Raw genomic sequence first — 16,558 nt, forward strand, 5'->3', positions numbered from 1 at the left:
GCAACTATGGACTGTGGCGCTCATTTTGCTTCAGGCCGAGGGAGCCGGCGTTTGTCCACAGACAGCTTTCCAGGTCTTGTGGCCAGCATGACTAAACCACGTCTGGTGCAACGGGACACCGTGACAGAAGCCAGAGCACACAAAAACGCCGTTTACCTTCCTGCCTCAGCGGTACCTATTTTTCTACTCGCACTGATGCACTGTAGTTCCAGACATTGGCTGGGCACTCCTCTCACCACTGAACCTTGATATGTTCTGATTTTTTTCGGACACAGCCAGAATTTGAAAAGCATTAGGACAAACGGCTTTGACCCCCCCCAAAAAAACCCTTCAAAGTTCAACCACTTTTGTGTCTGGATTTTCACTTTTTGAAATATGGCAAACCTAGATTCCTGCATTGCAGGGGACCATGCTGTGTGCCAACTATCCTTTTTGGGGGGTCACTTCTCTATTGTGACACCTACCATGTGGAAGGCTCCCCCCCCCCGAGTATCAGCTGTGTGTAGGGGGGAAGGTTTCATCCCCAATCAAAGACATATCTGTTGACTCATAATTTCCCAGTTAATATTATTAACACTGGTCACTGATTTTACCAGTTTTATTTTTAGTTATTAATATCTATATCACAAACTTATATAAAGGGTAACTCAATTAGCCAAAGCAATATAACAAATAAAATAAAAGCAAAGTACAGTACAGTGGTACCTCTGGTTATAAACGTACTTTGTTCCAGAGGTCTGTTCCTAACCTGAAACTGTTCTTAACCTGAAGAAGAAGAAGAAGAGTTTGGATTTGATATCACACTTTATCACTACCCGAAGGAGTCTCAAAGCGGCTAACATTCTCCTTTCCCTTCCTCCCCCACAACAAACACTCTGTGGGGTGAGTGGGGCTGAAAGACTTCAAAGAAGTGTGACTGGCCCAAGGTCACCCAGCAGCTGCATGTGGAGGAGCAGGGAAGCGAACCCGGTTCCCCAGATTACAAGATTACTGCTCTTAACCACTACACCACACTGGCTCCCTGAGGTACCACTTTAGCTAATGGGGCCTCCCACTGCTGCCGCCGAGCGATTTCTGTTCTCATCCTGAGGTAAAGTTCTTAACCCGAGGTACTACTTCTGGGTTAGCGGAGTCTGTAACCCGAAGTGTTTGTAACCCGAGGTACCACTGTACATTAAAGAAACAGAATAACACCTGACAAGAATGTGATAGAAACTGTTGGTCATTTTCATAGGAAGGCTTGCCGAGATAATCAAGTCTTAACTTGGCACCTAAAACTCATTAAAGAAGGCACCAACTTAATTTCATTAGGCAGAGTGTTCCATAATGCCTGTGCCACCACACTAGATGCCCAACGTCTTGTTTTCCAACACTGCCAGGCAGTGTTGAATGTGCCTCAGTGGAAAAATGGAAAAAGATTGGGCAGGGATATAGAGACCGGGTGTAAAGCAGATTGGCGCAGATTGGCTTATTATTATATTTTATTATTATGTGAACTGCTCTGGTGTTACTTCGTAAATTAAAAGCAGCATAGAAACATTTTTAATAAACACTCTTGCGTGTGAATGTGGGGAGTGTCTGCTGGTTGTTCTGCTCAGCTGTGCATTGACTATACTGCAGTGTTTTTGAACCAGCAGCTGTGCTTTTGGATTGAAGGCACTGTATTGGCACAGTAAGGTGATTGGTAGTGGGCCAGCTAGATGCTCCTCTCTCACATGCTATGCCAGGTATCATACAGCTGCACGTCTGTAATGCCAGAACTGCACTCCTGTAGCAGTGCAAGCTGCCGGTGCCAATGCTGTACGGTTGCAAGGGTGCTTAGCTTAGCAAGCTATGGTCCACGTTACCATATGTCTGATGTTTGACCAAACACTTCCTCAATAGTAGTCAGCCCTGTAACCCACCTTGGGGTGAGAGAGAAGAAGAAGACGAAGAGTTTGGATTTGATATCCCGCTTTATCACTGCCCTAAGGAGTCTCAAAGCGGCTAACATTCTCCTTTCCCCTCCTCCCCCACAACAAACACTCTGTGAGGTGAGTGAGGCTGAGAGACTTCAGAGAAGTGTCACCCAGCAGCTGCATGTGGAGGAGCGGAGACACGAACCCGGTTCACCAGATTACGAGTCTACTGCTCTTAACACTACACCACACTGTCTCTCTGAGAGAGACAGCAAAAATACTTCTGCCTGTCATATGTCATCTCTTGGGTCTCTGACTCCGCCTGCCCATTTTAGAACCAAGCCAACAGAACCAATGGCCTATCAACGCCAGCATCCTGTTCCCCACAGTAGCCAATCAGATGCCTATGGGAAGCTCAGAAGCAGGTCTAGGGCAGTAGCCACAGGTTCTCTGAGACAGACCCTTCTTTGATTCTAAAGACAAGGCATGGTCATCTTCCCTAGCAGCCATGGATAGCCTTGTCCTCCATGAATTTGTCTAATCCAAATCCAGCCGTCTAAGCTGGTGGCTATCACCGCCTCTTGTGGAAGTGAGTTCCACAGGGTAACAATGTGCTGTGTGATAAAGTATTTACCAGTACTCTTGTCTGTCCTGAATCTTCTACCATTCTTCTTCATTGGATGCCTGTTCTAGGACTGATGGGAGAGGGAGGAAAAACTTCTCTCTTTTCACTTTCTTCCAGTCACGTCACCAAGTTGGCATGTCCAGAGGACCTGTCTTGAATGGATCCAATATGAAGTCAGAAACCTGTGCAAAGCAGCTAATGTTCTACCTCTTACCTGTTCACAGCTTTATTATTATTATTATTATTATTATTATTATTATTATTATTATTATTATTATAAAAAATTCTTCCACCATATACCCACAGGTCACAGGATAAAATCACAACATAAAAACACAAAATACATAAACAAAATAAAAACAAAAACAACCCAATAACCCCAACACATTTTAAAAGGACACTGGATGTCGATCAACCAAAGGCCTAGTTAAAGAGGAACATTTTTGCCTGGCACCTAAAGGTGTATAATGAAGGTGTCAGGCAAACTTCCCTGGGGAGAGCATTCCACAGACAGGGAGCCACTGCAGAAAAGGCCCCTTTCTCATGTTGCCACCCTCTGAACCTCTAGAAGAAGGGGGCACACGAAGGAGGGCCTCAGAAAATGGTCTAAGGTTCGGGTAAGTTCATAGGTAAAAAGGTGGTCCTTGAGGTATTAAGCTCAAGCCACTTTTATTTTCATATTACTGAAAATGTGTTGTGTAGTGGGCTCAGTTGTGCTCTGAATCTGAGGTGAAGCAATCGCACAGCTGGTTTTTGTTACCCAGGCACAATTTCACTCAGTTTCGACCCGCTGCTTTGTCTGTGTGGATTAGCCATCAATTCAATGCCTAATGTGAGAAGGGGCATGTATAAACAACACTAGCTTGAGTTAACATGAGGGGAATGTTGAAAAAGTTGCATTCTCGCACCTTCACAGAGAGTTGGAGAGTCGCTGTAGTTTCCACGCCCACCTGAAATGTCCTTTTCACAGAAACAACTTCACACCTCCCCCCCCTAAAGATTTATTAAGACGAAGGGGAAAAGTTCTGAGAGAGATGGTTGCTGCCATCTAGTGACCAAGTCAAGCAATACAGAGACACTGCATTAATCTAATAGGGGCACACAAGCTGTTAACTAGCAGAGCGAACTGGGGTTGGTTTCGTTTCATTAAAAAAAAACAAAAAAAACCTCCAGCGACTTTTAGGGACATTTTAAACGGAGCTGGCACATTGCCAGAAGTCTCTGGGGTTGCCTTTTCTTCACATGACCATTAACTTTCCCTTTCTTTTTCTTTCTTTCTTTTTTGATACTGTTCATTTATGAGGTCAAAACCAGCACTTAAAAGTCTAAGACTCAGCATCCATTCTATGCAGCCACCAGCCTTTCCTGCAGTTCTAATATTTCATAATTATCACTGGGGCAATTTGGAGTCAATAGAACAATGGAATGGAAGGAACACTCAGCCAGGCTGTGCAGCCGAGGGAGTCTCCTTATTCACTCAATATTCCCCCAATCCTCAATTTTCCCACACTGCAGTAATTTAGTTGTTTATTTAGAAGGACACAAAACACATCAATTGTACGGGGCTGGTTTAATGGTTCTGAATGGTGGAAAACGGAATGCAGGCATGAAGACCCACCCCACTGCCTGAGCTCCCAATGCTCTCTGAGCTCACCTCCTGTGCTTTAAACAGAAGCAGGAACCTAGGAGGTGAAACAGATCTATCACCTAACTTTATGTATTAAGAAAAGATCCAGTTGCCGGGAATCCTTGACTATGACCGAAATTGCAGCTGTTGGGGGCAGTGCGCCCTGGAATTAATGTGCATTAGAGATTTTTTCTTCCCTTTGTCCAACCAGACTACAGTTGCCCTCTCCATCACCTCTCCACCTTTGCATTGGGGCAACAAGTCAAGAGAGGTGAGGTGTGTAGAGGAGTTTTACTTGTTTGGTTAAAAAAAATGAAATGGAAAAGATTTATTTACCAGCCTTCAGCAATGCTGAAGGTAAACGGCATTTCCGTGCGCTGCTCTGGTTTCACCAGAAGCGGCTTAGTCATGCTGGCCACATGACCCGGAAGCTGTCTGCAGACAAACGCCGGCTCCCTCGGTCTATAGAGCGAGATGAGCACCACAATCTCAGAGTCGTCCTTGACTGGACCTAATGGTAAGGGGTACCTTTACCTTTTATTTTACCTTATTGTGTACTAAGACTAAGGGCCTATTCACATTTATGCTTTGCCCTGCTCTTTCCAGGCTTAAAAACTCTGTGTATGACCATTGTTGAGTTTTTTTGCCCCAGAGCTTTCCCCAGAGCGAAAATCTGCTCTTTAGTGCTTAATTGGACTGTGCCTGGAAAGAGGAAAGGTAAATGTGGAGAAGCCCAAATGTTTTTTGATCTTCAGAACAAATGCTCACAGTTGGTATCCATGGGTGCAGAAGGCTTCCAGATTATTTGACATTTGTTTCTATCCCAAGCCAAGGCCTGCTCTGTATTTTTTTTGGGGGGTGTGTGTGTTAAATAAACATATGCATTCTCTCTCTCTCTCTCTCTCTCTCTCTCTCTCTCTCACACACACACACACACACACACACACACACACACAGATGTAGATCTATCCTGGCAAGGGCATTATATTTAAGACACATAACCTTTCTAGTCCCCATTCCTTCTAAGTGGGGATGTGATATCTTCACCCTCATTTTAGATCCGTAAAGCTGAGCAATGCTTTGCAATATCCTGTCTGTTGGGGATAGCTTGTGCAATTTCTGTATTAATTTACACCTCCTTTTGCGTAACTTTCCCAGACACTTCAGGCTCCTTTCCTGTGTACCTGCAACATGACCCAAAGGTACATTTTCGCTGTGTCAGGCAAGCCGTCACATAAAAGCACCTGGGCCCTGACGGACCATAAATATAGAAAACACTGCCTTTATCCCTCATTTGTGACCATTGAGAGAAGCCACACACCGCTTCTATACTTGAGAAGAAGACCCTCCCTGTGTTAGTAGTGGACAATTATAACTAGACTTCCATAGGTTACTTAGATGTCGAACTTTACTTCTTTTGTTATCTCTTATTTTTATTCTTAATAAAAGCTGCTAAAGTAAAAACCTAGCTTTGGCACTTTATTTGCCACCCTTCCTGGCCACTAACTGGCTCATAGCACTGGGGTTATTTCCCTAATTAGAGTTGGATCAGCTTTTTGGAAAATGTTACAGGCACAACTGGCCTATCTTGCAATAATACTTGTCTGGACCTATGTTATTGTTGTGAGAATGAAATATGGGCTTGTGAGCCCTATATTTAAATGCTACCTCTGTTTCATGAAAGTAGTTCATGTGCTTGGGTGTGAATCTACTTGCTTTTTTTTTTTTAATTACCACCACCTAACGGAGCAGTTGAAGAAGGTATATATTAATTTCCAGCCTTCCTGGGTCACACACATTGCCACAAAACAGAGGTAGTGGAAGGAGGTTTAGAAGCCACATTTCTCTAAAGCATGGCTTGAACCACCAAGTCTGTTGCATCTAGCTTAGAGCTTCCCTTATTTTTTCCCAAAACATAAAAAAAAATTGTTGATAATTTCATTCCACCACACAACCAAGGCAGGGTACTATTAACCACATCCCACCAGTGTTTGATCATATATGTCCCTGTTTATAGAATGCCGTCTCCAGAGACATCTCCCTAGACTCAACCTTGTCATCATTTCTGACTTTTTGCTTTCCTGGAGTACCATTGATATGTTATTGTATTGCTAAATCTGTTTTTAATTATGTTTATTTGATTTACTTTTAATACTTGGGTTGTAAATTGCTTCTAGGTGGCGCGGGTGGCGCTGTGGGTTAAACCACAGAGCCTAGGACTTGCTGATCAGAAGGTCGGCGGTTTGAATCCCCGCAACAGGGTGCGCTCCCGTTGCTCGGTCCCTGCTCCTGCCAACCTAGCAGTTCGAAAGCACGTCAAAGTGCAAGTAGATAAATAGGTACCGCTGCGGCGGGAAGGTAAACGGCATTTCTGTGCGCTGCTCTGGTTCACCTGAAGCGGCTTCGTCATGCTGGCCACATGACCCGGAAGCTGTACGCCGGCTCCCTCAGCCAATAAAGCAAGATGAGCGCCGCAAGTAGATAATTAGGTACCGCTCCAACGGGAAAGTAAACGGTGTTTCCGTGCGCTGCTCTGGTTCCCCAGAAGCAGCTTAGTCATGCTGGCCACATGACCCGGAAGATGTACGCCGGCTCCCTCGGCCAATAAAGCAAGATGAGCGCTGCAACCCCAGAGTCGGCCACGACTGGACCTAATGGTCAGGGGTCCCTTTACCTTTACTGTACTCCATGTCGCTAGATTTTTAAAACAGAGAGAAAGAATACTGTTTTCAAATCCTCCACCATTTCACAGAGGGAAATAGGAGCAGCAAGTACTCATATTCTCTGACCCAAGTTTTACTGCCCTGGTCTCCTCCATCCCTGACTAACTACACATAGCTGAAGGTTTTGGTTTGCTGTCGTAAAATCTGCAAACGCTGTCACTGATGGGAAGAGGATATTTGTTTGGTTAAAAATCTATTGTACTCCCAATAAGATTGTCATAAGTTCCAAAATACAGCTCAGCAGCTGCAATGTGCAAATTGGGAGGCCTTGCACAGCGTGGTGCCTTTGTGTTCATGTGCCTGCATTGACACACAATATGATAATCTGTTTCCCTGTTCCTGAGATTTGCATTCTGAAGAAAACCACCAAAACACTAATTTTCGTAAGGCATTTCCAAAGGGAAAAAAGGCCAAAATAACGAAAGTGATTTATCAAGGGAAGGTGCTGGGAAATAGGGACTGTCGTTGGTGAACAAAACATGTGTTTTGATGTTGCTTCTGGTATGAAAATGTCTAAAGCCAGCTCTGCTTTCAGAGGCCACTTCTTGCTTATCATGGCCTCAGAGAAACAGTCTCTTGCTTTAACCTTCTGCGTACCCTACCAATCTCTGGGAGTTCGGAACATGAGTACATGGAAGGACCTTTGTCTGACTTTCTAAATAATAAATGCCTCCTTTGCCATCAGAAGATGATGTTGGAGATTAATAGTGACAGCTGCAAGAAAGAATAAACTTTTGTGAAAGGGCATTTTGGGTATCATCAGCATCTAAGTGGATCTGTACAGAGTGGGAGGCTGTCTCTGAGCTATCCTGCCCACATGTGTGAGAGACAAATTCACCAATGATACATAAGCTTCACGTGGCCCCCTAACTTCCCCTCCAGTTATAGTTTCGTCCATCTGCTTTCTGTGGCATGCCAAGTGTAAGATAGGATGAACTGATCCTGCTGAGATTTATAAGAGGAATACAGTAATCAAATTCTCATCGTTTGGTTGAAGCCTCTGTGGAGACTTCAAGAACAAGGTAACACTAGTGCCGCTGCAACACATTTTAAATAATGTGCTTGTTGGCATCACCATGGAAATGAACAGAACCGACCATAGCATATGATGACAGGATGGATTTTTTCCGCAGCTATAATAGTTGAGCCTTTGTGACAGTTCATGCCGAATTATGCGCATTAGTCTAGTTTGCATAACTGGTGCTGAGTAGCTTTTTAAAAAAAACACAATTGCATGCAAAATCTAGAAGCAGGTAAAAAACAAACAAACCACAAGATGTTCCTTGAGCTTGAAAACCATGGTGACTACAGAACGAAGACAAGACAGAAATGGCTTCTAGCGGGCAAAGCTAGCAATACATGAAAAAGTGCCTTGCTGTTGCTATGCTCCCTTTTTGGATAAATCTGACTTGGCCACTGCGATACCCCTAACCTCTGTGCTCTGGGAACATCCAGGATGGATTACTGTCATGCACTCTGTGTGGGGAATATGAATGGAAAACTTAAACTGCCCCCCCACCAAATGCAGCAGCCAGATTACTGGGTCACCTTCCATTTAGAATATATGCAACCTCTGCCCTGGTTGCCAGTTTATTTATGAGCCTAATCCAAAATGCTCACATTAGTTTTTAAAGCCCTAAACAACTTAGGCCCCAAATATCTGAAAGACTGCTTCCTTCCCTACAGAGCCTTTTAGGTGTTAGGATCAGCAGAGGGGGTCCTCTTGGTAGTTCCACACTCCCACTCAGATGGTTTTTTTTAGGGGAGGGTGGCAGCCTGGGACAGGGCCTTTTCTGTGCAATCCCCAAAACTGTGCAATCCCCTTCCCACAAAGGTGCTTACAGCAACTTCATTTTTTACTTTCCATCATATGCGGAAGACACATCACCCTGCCTTGGGCTTGGACACCTGAGATGTATGTTTTTGTGGCTCACCCTTTTCTTCTGACAGTGTTCCCCCCCCCCCGACCTTTTCAAAATAGTGTGTTTGAAATTGCTGTGTCCCAATGTGATGAAGGGTGGGTAATAAATTGAATGAAAAAGAATAAGTATCCAAGGCCAGACCCTTATCAGGTGGCTACCAACTCCCCACGACATATTGGCATATCTGTGCCTCACCTGCTCAATAGCCTGCCCTTAGGCAGTAATGGCCCTATTGTTAGGTAGAGTGAGGCAGCTGCCTCATGCAGCAGACATAGAGATCCTGCAATCGCAACCGTTTTCAGCTTGAGGAGCAGCACTTTTTTTTTTATCTTCTTCGGAATCTTTGCATGAGAATACTACTCAGAATAGATTGTCCAAATTAAGACTGCTGCATTTACCTATTTTTCTGTGTATAAGACGCCCCCATGTATAAGACGCCCCCTATTTTGGGGGACTCCAAATTAAGAAAACACTCCTCAGTGCTACCCGTGTATAAGACAAGCCCCAATTTTAAACATAATTTTTTGGTTAAAAAACCTAGTCTTATACACGGAAAAATACGGTAATTTGTCATGAACTGCATACCCTCCAACATTTCTCCAATGAAAATAGGGACGCCAATAATAATAATAATAATAATAATAATAATAATAATAATAATATCCCACCCGTCTGACTGGGTTGCCCCAGCTACTCTGGGCGGCTTCCAACATATATAAAAACATAATAAAACCTTAAACATTTTTAAAAAATCATCCCTATACAGGGCTGCCTTCAGATGTCTTCTAAAGGTTGCATATCTCCTTGGCTTGGGGGTCGCATAACTCCATCCCCTCCAACATTTCTCTGATGGCAATAAGGACGTCCTAAGGAAAAGTGGGACATTCTGGGATCAAATCAGAAACCGGGGCAGCTTCTGTAAATCCGGGACTGTTCCCTGGGAAACAGGGACATATTGATGGTCTGCAACTGTAAGGGCAGTTGCTGGAAAAACTTCCACTGACCTGACCTTCATGTGCTACAATGGGCTTACCTTGTCTCCATGGTTATGCCAACACACACACAGATTAAAGGGGTGTTTCAGCTGATACAGGTGTTAATCTTGCTGCTGTGTTAGCATTAGGAGTTTCTCAAGGTGGTGAATGAACACATTCTTGGCTTCTGGCCTTGTCTGTTGTTCTCAGCCTAAAGGTTAAAACAGAGCTTCTGCTAAGCCTAGGGCTGTGCAGCCTTTTCCAGCATACACGGGATAGTAGGGACCTGGGCTTGCTACTGTTTAGTTCCTGTGCCTCATGGTATTTATGTAAAGTCACCGCTGCCTAGACAACAGAGAAAATGTGGCTGGGGGTGGGAGCTACGTACAAAATAAAAGGATGGCCCCTGTAACTGTTAGCAGTAAAGGGAAGGAGATCAGAAGGTTTTCTGTACATAGATTCCCACTAAAAGATAAAGTCCAGAAGCAATTTAAAGGTAAAGGGACCCCTGACCATTAGGTCTAGTCGTGGCCAACTCTGGGGTTGCGGCACTCATCTCGCTTTATTGGCCGAGGGAGCCGGTGTACAGCTTCCGGGTCATGTGGCCAGCATGACTAAGCTGCTTCTGGGGAACCAGAGCAGCGCACGGAAACACCGTTTACCTTCCCGCTTTATCTACTTGCACTTTGACGTGCTTTCAAACTGCTAGGTTGGCAGGAGCAGGGACCGAGCAACGGGAGCTCACCCCGTCGCGGGGATTCGAACCGCCGGCCTTCTGATCGGCAAGTCCTAGGCAGTTGGAGGCAAAAAATGACACTCCAACATATTGCCAAATCTGCTTAGATTTCCACCCCCTCCACTTAAAAGTTTCCCAAAGTCCAAGCCTGAACATATTTTGTGAGCACTGTTAAGACCTGTTTAGACTGGCTTTTGGAGATCTGGCAGAGTTTATTTTAGTGTTGTAATTTTATTAGGTTTCATTGCATTTTAATAGGTGTGGGTATGTGTGTGTTTCTGTCTGAAGCCTTTAGGGTGAGCTGTAAATTTGAATCAATACATGGAATGAGCTTCTAATACAGGTAAGCGAACTCTTTCTTCAACCTAGTTTTCCATTAGGCATGGTTTAAGGGGGACCACAGTGGAATGTTGCAGAGAGGTTTCCTGATGGCTTTGGTGAAATGCAGCAAATAATATAAGGGAAAAGAATTAGAAAATAGATATAAGTATCACTTCCTTAGAGACTTCCAAACACTCCCCACACCTTGTATATTAAACTGATTTATAGGCCAGTAAATGCAGAACCTCACATTGCTCTCCGGGGATCCCTTAGGAAGATGGGAATAGCTTATGCAATTTGCATAACTGGTTGGTTGGATAGGGCTTTTGTTTTTAAAAGTCATGCTCTTTAACTAAGGATAACCAATTTGGGATATTTGGACAGCAAAAGAATTAATTGCAAAGGATGCTGAGTTATATTGCCCACAAGTAAGTGCTCAAGTATGAAGCCATTTCCCCCCCTGCTAATATCCCTTTCCTTTCGCAGTCTGGTAACTGAAACTGTCTCTGAAAACAAGGGTGCAATGTTTACTCTGGATTGTTATCAAGTGAGCTGGACTTCTTGAGCCTAACCAATGAAACAAGCTGGTCTTCCCTTTACTGATGGGGTCAATATCTGAAAGGCTCTCAGTGTACTTCCATACAGGTCTACTCAAAAGCAAGCCCCAGTGAGTTCAATGTAACTTAACAGCTAGAAAACTGAGCAGAGTCTCAAGTTATGCACCCCTTGCTTAACAAATCATGTTATAGGAAAATTACCTCTCCAGTCACCGAGAGAGTTCTGTTGGGAGAAATTGTTCCTCGCATCTCTGGCTGTTCTCCTATGGAGTGCTGAAGAATCCTGTCATTTCCCTTTCTCCCTAACACCTTCGTGAAGCTCCCAAGATCATCCAAAGAACAGGGTTGAAGTGTCATCAACATGCTGACAACACCCAGGCTTCTTTTATATCAGATTCAAGTGCTGCTTCTTTCCTGGCGACTGTGGCTGCGTGGGGCAGAGTGGAACAACCTTAGGTGGAATCCAGACAACACAGAGGTAACACTGGTCAGAAATCCACATTAGCTGGAGGAGACCCATCTGTGTTTACCATATCCTGGAAAGACCCTCAATTCCCAGATGGAAACTGTGGCCAGAACTAAACATTTCCCCAAGTAAAAAAGATTATCATTGGAGAACAAGGTTTTTGGAACCCATTGCCCATGCTTTTGTCAACATCCAGGTTTAAAACTGAGGAACTTTGAAAGAAACCATTGCTGACACAACGCAGCAGCCCATTTGAAGGATATGCAATAACTTATCATTTGCTTCCGGGTACCATTTTAAAGATCATCAACAGCCCAAGCCTCGTCTTGTATGTACATTCTAGAAGAATGGACAAAGATTAAGAGACACATCTGCAATTCCTGCTCACTTTTGCTCTGGCGCCACTTACTTTTCTATCTGGTCACATCCACTGAATGAATGTGAGCCCTAACAGTTTTCAGATGATATAACATGGGCCTTGGTTTGGGGGGCGGGGGGGGGGAGAAGAAGAAGAGAAGAAGAGTTTGGATTTGATATCCCGCCTTTCACTCCCCTTCAGGAGTCTCAAAGCGGCTAACATTCTCCTTTCCCTTCCTCCCCCACAACAAACACTCTGTGAGGTGAGTGGGGCTGAGAGACTTCAGAGAAGTGTGACTGGCCCAAGGTCACCCAGCAGCTGCAGGTGGAGGAGCGGAGACGCGAACCCGGTTCCCCAGATTACATGACTACTGCTCTTAACCACTACACCACACTGGCTCTCCTCATCCCTGCATTAGGGAGAGTTTGCTGCTCCATTGCTGTGCCCTGGAGAGGCGCTGATCCAAGTTTTAACTTAGGATGTATTAACTAACAAAATGCCACCCATGTTTCCTTACATGGGGGATGTTACCCATTCACTCCCATCCCTGCATTCAGAAGCAAGTCAAAATGTCTTTGTTGACCCAAGTTTTCTAGTTTTCATAGGCATTCAGACTTCTTCAGTTGGATCATTTATTGGTTAGACTACTCTTGTTAATTTGTTAAAGCTTTGCCATAGTTTGAGTGGAAGCTACTCTGGTTTTACACAGAAGGGTGGATTATAAAATCTACATACCTGTCAATACTTTTCTTGCCCTGTGACTGGCTAATTTAGGGATGTGGCCTAGTTTATTTTGTCTTGACACAGAACCCCCCTTTCCTGCCTTTAAGAGTATAGACTATAAGCAGCAATAAAATAAAATATACCAAACTTCTGCAAGATTCCTTTCAGTATCTGTGAGAAGGAACTTGCATGGTGTGGTAGTATTGGAAGCTGCAGTATAGAATGATCTTTCCCTCATCAGCTGCCTTGGTGTACCCCAGAGTCTGTACTTGCTCTACTTTTACGGTGTTTGTAAACTCTAGCACTCAATACAACGTACCAGGGACAGGTAAGGTTGAAAAACGGAAGGAATCTCTATTGGTCTGAGGGGAAGAACATCTCAGTCATCCTTCAATGGAAATTGTAGCTTCTCTAGAAAAGCTAAAGAGATAATGGAACATCAACCAGGGGTGGGAGCCTTGTTGGGAAGCTGTGGCCTTCCAGATGTTGCTCGATTTCAACTTGAATAGCTACATCAATAGCTACACTGGCAATGCTGTCTGAGGCTGTTGGGGGCTGGTAGTCCAATAACACCTGAAGGACCACAAGTTCTTCACCCCTGGTCCCCACCCGGAATCTAATTGTGGGTGGTTGACTGCTTCAATGCCCCAAAAACTTCATTTATCTAGAACAGGGGTAGGAAACGTCTAGCCCTCCAGATGCTATTGAGCTACAGACATCTCATCATCCCTGACCACTGGCTATGCTGGCTGAGGCGGATGGGAGCTGAAGTCCGAGAACAAATAGTGTCACAGGTTAGCCACTCCTGATCTATAAGACAGGCTAGGAGTTCAGAAAAGCCATTCTGATTTTTGACACCCCCAGAACCGCTGATTTGGCCAATACCTGAGCAAAATCCTCTCCCTGCTTTCCTTCTCCCAGTAGCCCAGTATTGCACTGGGTTGGCATAGAAACCACATCAGGGCCAGGCATCACACAGCAGCAGTTACATAAGCTCAAGGAAGGAAAGGAGGAAATAAAAACAAAGAAGCAACTCTTCTTAAGGAAGATGCACGGAGGCCACAAGGGATAACTAGCTCAGGAGGCAAGGTGCCCACTCACACAGAGTTTAAAAGGCAGCAACTCCCTGAAGTCAAGGCAGCGGGAAGAACATCCATATCAAGCTGATATCTAGCAGAAGCACTGTTCCCTCGTGGACAACTTTTGGGTAATGTTCTGTTTAGAGTCTTGCCACTTGCGTAATGGGTGCTAAACTTTGGTCTCTTCCATTTGAAGAGTTTTATTCCCAGGAACACCTAAGACAAAAAGAAAACCCAGTAATTTCTTTTCTTCTCTGTTTTGAGATTGCCATCCCCTGGGGGTGAGGATGCTTCGTGTGGAGCACAACTCCTTGGGGCAGGGACAGAAAGTTCTGGACCCAGAGGGATAAAAGCACCAGCAGATGGGAGGGACACTCATTGTGGCTTTTCCTCCCCACCAAAAAGGCAGATTCACTGCAGAAAAACAAAAACAAAAGACAGGCTGACATTAACACTCTTACCTGTGTCCCTTCTTTCTGTAGCACCAGTTTCAGTCTCCCCAAAGGTTACCAACAATGCCATGGAGTAGTCCAGCTGCTCTTTAACAAACTAGCTAGTCAAAACCGCCCCTTGCATACATTCTAGAACAGGAGAGTGCCATTCACAATCCTCTCCTTAACTTTCTAACCAACAAGGATTCTTTCAGAAAGGCCCTTCCTGCTCCGTAAGAGCAATCCTAGGAAGCCAACATCCTCTATATGTTTCAGGTCCCAAGGTGGGGTGGGGTGGAGGGAAGTGCATTGGCTGCTGATGGAGGTATGCGACTGGACACCAGAGATTGAAAGCGTCAGAAACACTTTATTGCTGCTACCCTGAACTGCTCCTGCTAGCTTTACTGTTTGAGGAGCTGCACAGAGATTCAGCCAAGAGATGGAAATTTTTGACTCACGCGCAGGAAGCGGAGAGTTTGAAGAGGCTGGGCAGCAGCCCTAATCTTACCCGGCTTTAGCCAAAGATGTCACCGACTGGGGATATTGCAGAGGGAAGCTGTTTAGTTAGCACTGTGGCTACTCTCTAAGGCCACTTTACATATCTGCAGTCCTTACTCTCCTATGGAGCTGGCAGGCTCTTTTGCTGGCTTTCTTTCCTGTACTTCTTGGCAGTGAAGAAGAGGAAGAAAAACGCACTCCCGTTAATTTCCCCTGGGCACTGAGCTACCTAGTTAACTGGGCGCAATGGAGCCTACTGGGGATACCTGAAGGGAAGCTGAATGCTTCTACAGTACCCTTCATACCAATGAGAAAGTCCTGCTTGAGAAGCAGGCCTTGGCATTTGCTCACAAATGTAGTAACAATCAATCAATGACAGCAGTCCACAGCAACTAAGAGGTTATAGCCAGAGAATGTTTGTTCTCAGGCACAGTGATGGAACAGGTAAGGGTAGGACTGCCACCTAGTGAACAAAGTGAATACAGCAGTACTGAGACAGAATTGGCAACAGACAAACTAACTTGTAAGAAATCACAGCACACTTCCCGTAATTATTTGTCTCCCAGATGTAAAGGCTGGTCGAATGGTCTTTGAGCACATTATATAGAAAGGATGACTTAAGTGCGAACCATGAACTCAATCTGATCTACTGCTCAGCCTTTCTAATGCTAACAAAGAGTGCCTAGGTGGGGGAAGGTCTAGGTGTACCTTGAAGGGCCACTATCAAGCAGCTCCATCTCCCTGTGAATGGTAATGGGCAAGTGCTAGCAGAGGACTTTGAAGACCAGTCATTCAGGGTTCTTTGCAGCAGCAAAACAGGCAGGGCCTTAGTCAAAAACCCACTGGGGAAAACCCACTACATTCAAAGAGGCTTGAATCCCAGGAGCCCGAGGATACAATTCCACTCACTAACAAGGCGGTTTGGGGAAGGGTCTAGAGAGAAAGTGGGGTCAATCAGAGGAAACGTTTATCAGCGCTGAGCTGTAGACCCCAGACAGTGGCAACCTCTACTACTTCTGTATGTAGAATGAGCCTTCAATATCATTCTCCCCCCCCCCCCTGCATCAACCCATCCAACCGCTCAGCCATGGTTGGCCCCCATCTCAGAGGGTCCTGCGGGTTGTGCTCAGCACAGACCAGCTGGCTCTCAAAAGGCAGTAAGTCTGGGATACAAGTTTGGTGGGCTGCAACTGTGAAAGCAGGTCGGACCCATGTTTCAAGGTTCCTGAAGCCGTGTGATCTGGGGCAAAGTCTTCGACATCCTTTTAAGGGCAAGGAGGCTATCAGAACGAACTGGGATCCAGCCCTTTTCAGCATTCAGGAGCGGGGCAGGGAAGCACATTCAGGTCTTCTATAATTAAGAGGAAAGCAATACTTAGCCCCACTGGCTTGCCATGTTCCTGACTGCTCCATACAAGAACAGAGGAAAAGCAGACATGGCAGGCAGCCTCCACCTCTGAGAAAAGGTGATGTGCCTCCTGTCTCAGCCCATTTCACAGCTGTGATAAGCTGGGAAGGGCCAGATTAATCAAGAAGCTGCTTTGCAACTACCAAACCCCTCTCCTGTTGAGAAGTTTCAGCTGAAACAGTGTTCAGCTCTTCACACCATGGATTTGTTAA

The 16,558-nt window shown here is 45.0% G+C and overlaps 1 long non-coding RNA gene across 1 annotated transcript; it reads right to left on the reverse strand.

The window, feature by feature from the left end:
• Nucleotides 1-10,749: 10,749 nt before the first annotated feature.
• Nucleotides 10,750-11,725, reverse strand: LOC310839309. The gene is made up of 2 exons (XR_014561418.1): nt 11,585-11,725; nt 10,750-10,937 (listed from the first exon to the last, which is right to left on the reverse strand). It is a non-coding gene; the product is annotated as an uncharacterized lncRNA (long non-coding RNA).
• Nucleotides 11,726-16,558: the final 4,833 nt, after the last annotated feature.

Source organism: Podarcis gaigeae, assembly GCF_964106915.1.
Source record: "Podarcis gaigeae genome assembly, chromosome: 2".
In the NCBI taxonomy this organism is placed as follows: domain Eukaryota; kingdom Metazoa; phylum Chordata; class Lepidosauria; order Squamata; family Lacertidae; genus Podarcis; species Podarcis gaigeae.